This window comes from Dendrobates tinctorius, unplaced genomic scaffold (assembly GCF_039654945.1).
Source record: "Dendrobates tinctorius isolate UK_male_01 unplaced genomic scaffold, ASM3965494v1 ptg000019l, whole genome shotgun sequence".
Taxonomy (NCBI): domain Eukaryota; kingdom Metazoa; phylum Chordata; class Amphibia; order Anura; family Dendrobatidae; genus Dendrobates; species Dendrobates tinctorius.
The window spans coordinates 65967989-65976470 of NW_027361687.1; positions in this window are offsets into that span (position 1 = coordinate 65967989).

Sequence of the window (8482 nt, forward strand, 5' to 3'; positions counted from 1 at the left end):
ATGACCAAATATTCATAATGGCCATCTCGCGTGTTGAAGGCGGTCTTCCACTCGTCTCCGGCATGTATTCAGACTAAACTGTAGGCCCCCCGGAGATCCAGCTTAGTAAAGATCCGGGCCCCTCGCAGGCGGTCAAAAAGCTCGGGGATGCGTGGTAGAGGATACCTGTTCTTGACCGTGATGTTGTTCAAGCCTCGGTAGTCGATGCAAGGTCGAAGGGATCTATCCTTCTTCCAAACAAAGAAAAACCCGGCCCCTGCTGGGGAAGATGATTTCCAGATGAAGCCCTTGGTCAAGTTCTCCCGGATGTACTCCGACATGGCTGAATGGCTGAGGTTTCTGCCGGGGACAGCGGTTCTCCCCCTGGGACGGGTGGCTCCAGGAACCAGCTCGATGGGGCAATCGTAGGCCCGATGAGGAGGAAGGGTCTCAGCCTCCTTCTTGTCGAAGAAGTCCGCAAAGGAATGATAGGCCTTGGGAAGCCCTGGCAGATCCATGGGTGCTTGGTGCAGACTAGAGCGGATGACTGGCAGCAGGCAGCGTTCATGGCAAGAGTGGCCCCAATGAAGGACTTCCCCAGAGCGCCAATCCAGGACTGGCTCATGCACCCTGAGCCAGGGCAGACCAAGGAGCAGGGCGTGGGACAAATTGGGCAAAACATAAAAGGCAATTCTTTCCCGGTGCAGGGTTCCGATCTGCATTTCCAACTCAAGAGTAACCGTGGTAATGGACACAGGTTAACGGTTTGCCATCCACAGAGGAGATCATACGCGGTTCTTCAAGGGTGACAACTGGAATCCAGAACTTGTCAACTTCTTCCAACGGAATGAAGTTGCCAGCCGCACCCGAGTCCACATACGCCTCCACAGATATATGCCCCCAACCTAGGATAATTAATGCTGAAACAGTAAGGGGTAGAGAGGAAACAGAGTTACCTAGGGAGGCCTCTCTTACCTGGCCTAGACGGAGGAGTTTCCCAGTCTCTCCGGACAGGAACGTAGAAAGTGATTGGCTCCACCACAATAGAGGCATAACCCTTGCGCTAGTCTCTCCCTACGCCGCAGCTCAAACAACTTTACGCGATCCACCTGCATGGGCTCTGGGGCAGCACTACTGGGAGGCTTGGTGGGACATGGACTAAGAGCGGGTTAAACCTAGAGGGCCCTCTTTCCCTGACCGACTCGCAAGAGCGTTCCTGGAACCGTAGGTCAAGACGTGTGGCCAGGGAGATAAGGTCCTCTAAAGTAGTGGGGGTTTTACTCGAAAGGCCCCTCCAAAAGGCCCCTACCAAAGCCTCATTATTCCACCCCAGCTCCGAGGATAGTGTTCTGAAACGAATGGCATACTGTCCCACTGTATGAGTTCCCTGACAGAGGTTGAAAAGGGACTCAGTGGTGGAAGCCAAGCGCCCTGGCTCATCAAAGACCCGGCGGAAGGTGTCCATGAAGTTTTGCATACTGCACACAACTGGGTCATCCCGCTCCCATAGGGGATTCACCCATGCCAAGGCCTCCTCCTCGAGATGGGACACAATAAATGCCACCTTGGTGCAATGAGACGGGTACTGCTGGGGCAAAAGCTCGAAGTTTAGGCGGCATTGGTTGAGGAACCCCCAACACAATTTTGGATCCCCGTTATACCTAGGAGGATTACCCAAACATGGCGGCGGGTGAGGGACTGAATCACGGGATGGGGCAGAGGCCCCAGCAGAAGACTGGAGGGAAAGTAAACGGTCATCAACAGAAGCCATGTAACTAAGGATATGGGGCTGAGTATCACGCTGCTGCGTGAGCTCCTGCTGGAGTCCCGCCAGCAGAGGGGCACTCCCGGGATCGGAGGTTTGCATGGCGGATAACTGGGTGTCCATGGATTTCATAAAGGCCATAATCCGGGTTTGATTCTCCCACAAAAAAAGTAATTCTTTTTGGGTCGCAGCCGAGGCACCAGCGGGGTCCATGGCCTGATTATACTGTGACGTGTGGCAAGAGTGGACCCTCTGGGTCATGGCACCGAAGATCCCAGGGGCGAGCAGACCAGGTGGTGCCGACCTCTATACAGGGACTGTTAGGAGCAGCCCAGAGGGAGTCGAATACCGCCACAGCTGATACCAAGAGGGACGGCTCAAGTGCAACCGAGAGAGCCCAACCGGGCCTGATGGGACGAGGCTAGCAAGGTGGAGGCTCAGGCAGACGGAAAGGGATAAGGATGTGGTGGTGCAGGGGACTAGATGGGGTAGCCAGACAGGGAGGCACACCAAGCAGGGATCAGGGGCAACTGGAGTCAGGAGCGACCGGAGTCAGGAGTGACCGGAGTCAAGAGCGACCGGAGTCAGGAGCAACTGGAGTCAGGAGCGACAGGACGGGGCCAGAGTACCGTACAGGATGCACACGATAATCAGGCGCCTCCATGAGGGAGGAGCCGCCTGATATACCTTGTGCTGGAGCTTGATTGGAGATCGCTCCACAGGGATGGTGCAGAAGGGGTTAAGGGGAGAGAAGAGCGCTCGCCCGTGGCCTAAGGCACATGCCCGGAACAGGAGCAGGACAGGAAGGAGAACCATCATGCTGGATCCCCCGGGAGGCTGAGGGTGCAGCGCGGTGGCAGGAGCAGTGAGCGGGCAGCCGGGAGGAGACCCTGGGAGCAGCAGCAGGGGAAGCGGGGCCCGGCTTGACAGTGAGGGCCGGTACCGGCCTGACAGCCAGCACTGGCATGACAGGGGGCGCCGGCACCGGCCTAACAGGCGGCGCCGGCATGACATAGACGAAGAACCATTTGAAAGGGGTATATCAGAGAAAAGAATACGTCAACAGATTCCCTTTTGTGCCTCAATAAATCGCGAACTTGTAATTCTAGTGTTAACAAGGAGAGATTTATAACCAACTATCACAATCAATGGGAGGAATTCACAAATATTTCGAAAAACATTGGAATGTTTTGTTTACTGATCCAATGCTGAAGAAAATTCTTGATCCATATCCATCAGTGGTAGCTAGGCGCTCATAAATCCTGCGAGACTGCCTAGTATCATAGTCATTATGACTCTAAGGCTGGAGTCACACACAATGAATAAAAAATCGGTCCCATTTTAACGGTCCGAAATCGCACAGAAGTATCTTAACCAGTGATCCGTTTTTGATGCGATTTTTCTTCATTGATGCGATTTTAATCGCATGTAAGGATCGGTTTGACATCCGTCTGGCGAGATTTTCTCGCAGGATAGCTAAATGGACATATAATGAAGCCCAATGACAGGTTTCCGCACACAAACGAATTAATAGATCTAGACACATTAAATACATATATATATATATATTTTATACATGTATAGAGACACATTTATATATATATTTCTAATTCATACAGTTCTTCATTGCAGAATAGCCGCTGAAACATTAGCCGGCTTTTGTATAACATTCTCCTGCCCAACATGAAATGACACATGGTTTACATATAGTTAACCATTTCATTTCATGGTTGTTTTTTTTATGTCTATCACTATTAATTATATGAGGGTTTGTGGGTAAAATTTTGGAGTTGTAGGGGTTCATTTAAGGGGTTAATTAGTTGTATTAAATTGCGGGGACTCCCTGCAGCCTCAGTGACGTCAGCGGGAGTCCCAGCAATTTAATACAACAAATTAACCCTTTAAATGAACCCCTACAACTCCAAAATTTTACCCACAAACCCTCATATAATTAATAGTGATAGACATAAAAAAAAACATGAAATGAAATGGTTAACTATATGTAAACCATGTGTCATTCCATGTCGGGCAGAAGAATGATTATACAAAAGCCGGCAAATGTTTCAGCGGCTATTCTGCTATGAAGAACTGTATGAATTAGAAATATATATATAAATGTGTCTCTATGACATGTATGAAATATATATATATATAAATATATATATATATGTGTGTCTAGATCTATTAATTTGTTTCTTTATTTAACCGGTCACTGTGATATTACTGTATTTGAAAAAAAAATTTGGGCTTTTGGTGCGATTTTACCGCAACTCACACATCGGGTCCGTTTGCTATCCACTTTTTTCTCGCCCCCATAGACTTGCATTGTCGAATCCGATCCGAAAATCGGTGACAATCGCAGCATGCTGCGATTGTCTCGGTCTGAGGATCAGATCCGACCAAAAATCGCATGATGGGAGCTGCCCCATAGAATAACATTGGGACGAATGCAATGCGATTTTTTTAGCGCATTGCATTTGTCCGATTTAATCGCCAGTGTAACCCCGGCCTAATAGAAGTGTTGTCTTGAAAACTAGTGAAAATCAAGGTTTTTTTTTCCCTGCGGCCATTGTAGACTTGTGCCAATTTAGTGAAAGCCAATACATTCATAAATCATGATGGCTCCAGAATCTATGAAATCCGTAGAAATATTACTTGCCCCTCCAAGGGGGTGATTTATCATGCCACGTGCCCTTGCAACAAAGTGTATATTGGGTTAACGAATCGTGAATTGAAAATCCAAACACGAGAACAATGTCTAGATATAGAAAAAACTAAAGCTGTTACAGATGATTCTACAGTATGTGAGTAAAGTCATGGTGTACTTTGATAGTTTACATTTTGTCGCCCTTTCTCTGGCCCAATCATATCAGATCTGTTCATGAGGAGAGATAACAAGAACCAATCAAACAATACAAACTCATTTAACCCCTTTACCCCCAAGGGTGGTTTGCACGTTAATGACCGGGCCATTTTTTACAATTCTGACCACTGTCCCTTTATGAGGTAATAACTCTGGAACGCTTAAACGGATCTTGGCGATTCTGAGAATGTTTTCTCCTGATATATTGTACTTCACTTTAGTGGTAAAATTTCTTCGCTATAACTTGTGCATATTTATGAAAAAAACGGAAATATGGCAAAAATTTTGAAAATTTTGCAATTTTCAAACTTTGAATTTTTATGCCCTTAAAACAGATAAATATGTGACACAAGATAGTTACTAAATAACATTTCCCACATGTCTACTTTACATCAGCACAATTTTGGAAACAAAATTTTTTTTTGTTTTGAAGTTATAAGGGTTAAAAGTTGACCAGCGATTTCTCATTTTTACAACAAAATTTACAAAACCATTTTTTTAGGGACCACCTCTCACATTCAAAGTCACTTTGAGGGGTCTATATGGCAGAAAATATCCAAAAGTGACACCATTCTAACAACTGCACCCGTCATGCTACTCAAAACTACATTCAAGAAGATTACTAACCCTTCAGTGTTTCGCAGAAGCAACATGGAAGGACAAAATGAACATTTAACTTTTTAGTCACAAAAATGATCTTTTACCAACAATTTTTTAGTTTCCCAAGGGTAACAGGAGAAATTAGACCCCAAAGGTAGTATTCCAATTTGTCTTGAGTATGCTGATACCCCATATGTGGGGGAGAACCACTGTTTGGGCACACGGCAGGACTCGGAAGGGAAAGAGCGCCGCTTGACTTTTCCAACCTAAAATTGGCTGAAATTGAGATCGGACGCCATGTTCCATTTGGAGAGCCCATGATGTGCCTAAACAGTGGAAACCCCCCCACAAGTGACCCCATTTTGGAAACTAAACCCCCTAAGGAACTTATCTAGATGTTTGGTGAGCACTTTGAACCCCCAAGTATTTCACTAAAGTTTATAACGCCCGGGTGTGACAAAAAAAAAAAATTTCACAAAAATGAAATTCTAGTCCGCAATTTTTTAACTTTCCCAAGGGTAACAGGAGAAATTGGACCCAAAATTTGATGTCCAATTTGTCCTGAGTACGCTGGTACCCCATATGTGGGAAAAAACTACTGTTTGGGCACACGTCGGGGCTCAGAAGGGAAGTAGTGACGTTTTAAAATGCAGACTTTGGTGGAATGGTCTGCAGGCGTCATGTTTTGTTTGCAGAGCCCTCATGTGCCTAAACAGTAGAACCCCCCCCCCACAAGTGACCCCATTTTGGAAACTAGACCACCTAAGGAACTTATCTAGATGTGTGGTGAGAATTTTGAACCCCCAAGTGTTTCACTAAAGTTTATAATGCCCGGGCGTGAAAATAAAAAAATCCTATTTTTTGCCCACAAAAATGATCTTTCAGCCCCCAATTTTTTATTTTCCCAAGGGTAAAAGGAGAAATTGGACCCCAAAAGTTGTTGTCCTATTTGTCCTGAGTACGCTGGTACTTCACATGTGGGAAAAAACTGTTTATGCACATGTCGTGGCTCGAAAGGGAAGTAATGACGTTTTGGAATGCAGACTTTGGTGGAATGGTCTGCGGGTGTCATGTTCTATTTGCAGAGCCCCTGATGTGCCTAAATAGTAAAAAAAACACAAGTGACATCATTTTGGATACTAGACTCCCATGGAACTTATCTAGATGTGCCCCCTTTGGAACTAATCTGTTTCCTGTAAAAAAATTAGTAGTGCATGAAGGTGTGGTACAATCTGAAGCAATCCTTCATACACAGGCCAGGTTTTTCGGGGCAGGTGTCGCACTGGTAAATAGTGTCATTTCATATTCCCCTTTTGCAACACACTCGGCACCTTTTTTGCAGCTTACCTTTTCTACCAGTTGGCGGGACCACCCCCGGAAATTGCTGACCTGATACAATACGATCACCTACAGTTCCGGAAGTACTCCTTCCGGAGTGCTAAATATAAGGGCCTTAACCACTACCTCCTTGAACTGAAGGTACAACGTATCGGTGTGGCGTGCACATCGTGACAGCAGGAATGCGTTGAGCATTGCCATTTGTAGGATGTGCATGGCCAGCTTTTTGTACCACACCCTGGCCTTTCTGAGAGCATTGTACGTTTGGAGGAGTTGATCAGAGAGATCAACGCCCCCCATGTTTTTGTTGTGCCCCACTACCCAGGTCAGTTTGCTGGCCTGTGTAGAGGTACCCTGTACAGTGCTGAGGGTGCTGCCATCATGGTGGTCGAGAAGGACATCCCTCCTGTCCTTGTACTTGACCACCAGCAGGTGGTCGCTACATTGGGCTCTGTTCTCATATTTTCTGAGCATCTGCCCAAGTAGCATCTTCGGTAGGCCTCTCTGATTTTTGCAGACAGTACCGCAGGCTGCGGTACCTCGCGCAGAGAGAGATTTGTAGAGTGGGACGCTAGTATAAAAGTTATCAGTGTAGAGGTGATAACCTTTATCCAGCAGTGGGTGCACCAAATCCCACACAATTTTCCCACTCAGTCCCAGGGTAGGAGGACACTCCGGGGGTTCAATCCTGGTGTCCCTTCCTTCGTACACTCTAACCCTGAGGTACTCTCACAAAGTTTCTAGAGTTTGATTCCGTACCTGTCCCTCTTACTGGGAAGGTATTGATGGAATATGAGCCTTCCCTTGAAATGAACCACGGACTCATCCACGCAGATGTCCCTTTTGGGCACGTACACTTCAGCAAACTTTTTGTTGAAGTGTTCGATGACCGGCCGAACTTTGCACAGACGGTCAAAGTTGGGGTCATCTCATGCGAGACGCTGTGCATTATCGGTATAATGCAGAAATTTGTGGATGGCCTCAAAACGCGTCCGGACCATGACCATTCGGAACATTGGAGTGTTGTATAAAATATCAACACTCCAATATTGCAGAATTTCTGGCTTCTTTATTATCCCCATGTGGAGGACCAGGCCCCAAAACTGCATCATTTCAACCGTGTCCACAGGAGACCAGAATTAGTTAGAATATGATGAACCGGGGTTTTGCACCAAAAATTGACAAGCTTACAAATTAGTTTGCTCCACCATGAGGTTAAGAAAATCCTCAGAGAAAAAGACTTTGAAAAAGTCTATTTCTGTGAGGCTGGTGATGTCAAACTTGATTCCTGATTCTGCCACAAAATCAGGAATCAGAATATGCCTCCTCCATTGAATAGCGCTGTTGGGAAGAACGTGATGAGCGGGACATTTTTTGTGAATATGGTGCTTGGGTGTACTTTATTTATAATTATGTGTACGTGTGAGGGGGGCTAGTGATTGGTGCACACTATTCTGGAAAGAAAAAATAAATGGGGAGAAAAAAATACAGGTGAAAAGAAAAGTCTAAAACAGCAGGCCCTAGCTCTGCTAAGTGAACGGCGTCACTTATCAAAGTTCAGTGACGGCTGCTGGGTGTGCGTACAGGTGTGGTGCAAAGAGGGGTTGAAAAAAAAGGAAATCAGCAGGCACAAGCTCTGATAAGTGAACTATGTCACTTATCAAAGCTTGGCGGCTGTGGGATGCGAATACGGAGTTGGCGCAAAGGGGGCTATTAAATGTGCGCACGGAGGCAGCGCTAAGGGGGGTGGAGGGGGTAAAAAGAGGGGGAAGGGGAAGGGGGGATTGGGGTGGATGAAGAGAGATCAGACAGGGATCAGGGATTAGCACTTATGCTTGTAGTCAGGTGGTGCAAAGGGGTGAAAACAAAAGGAAATCAGCAAGCACAAGCTCTGATAAGTGAACTATGTCACTTATCAAAGTTTGGCGGCTGTGGGA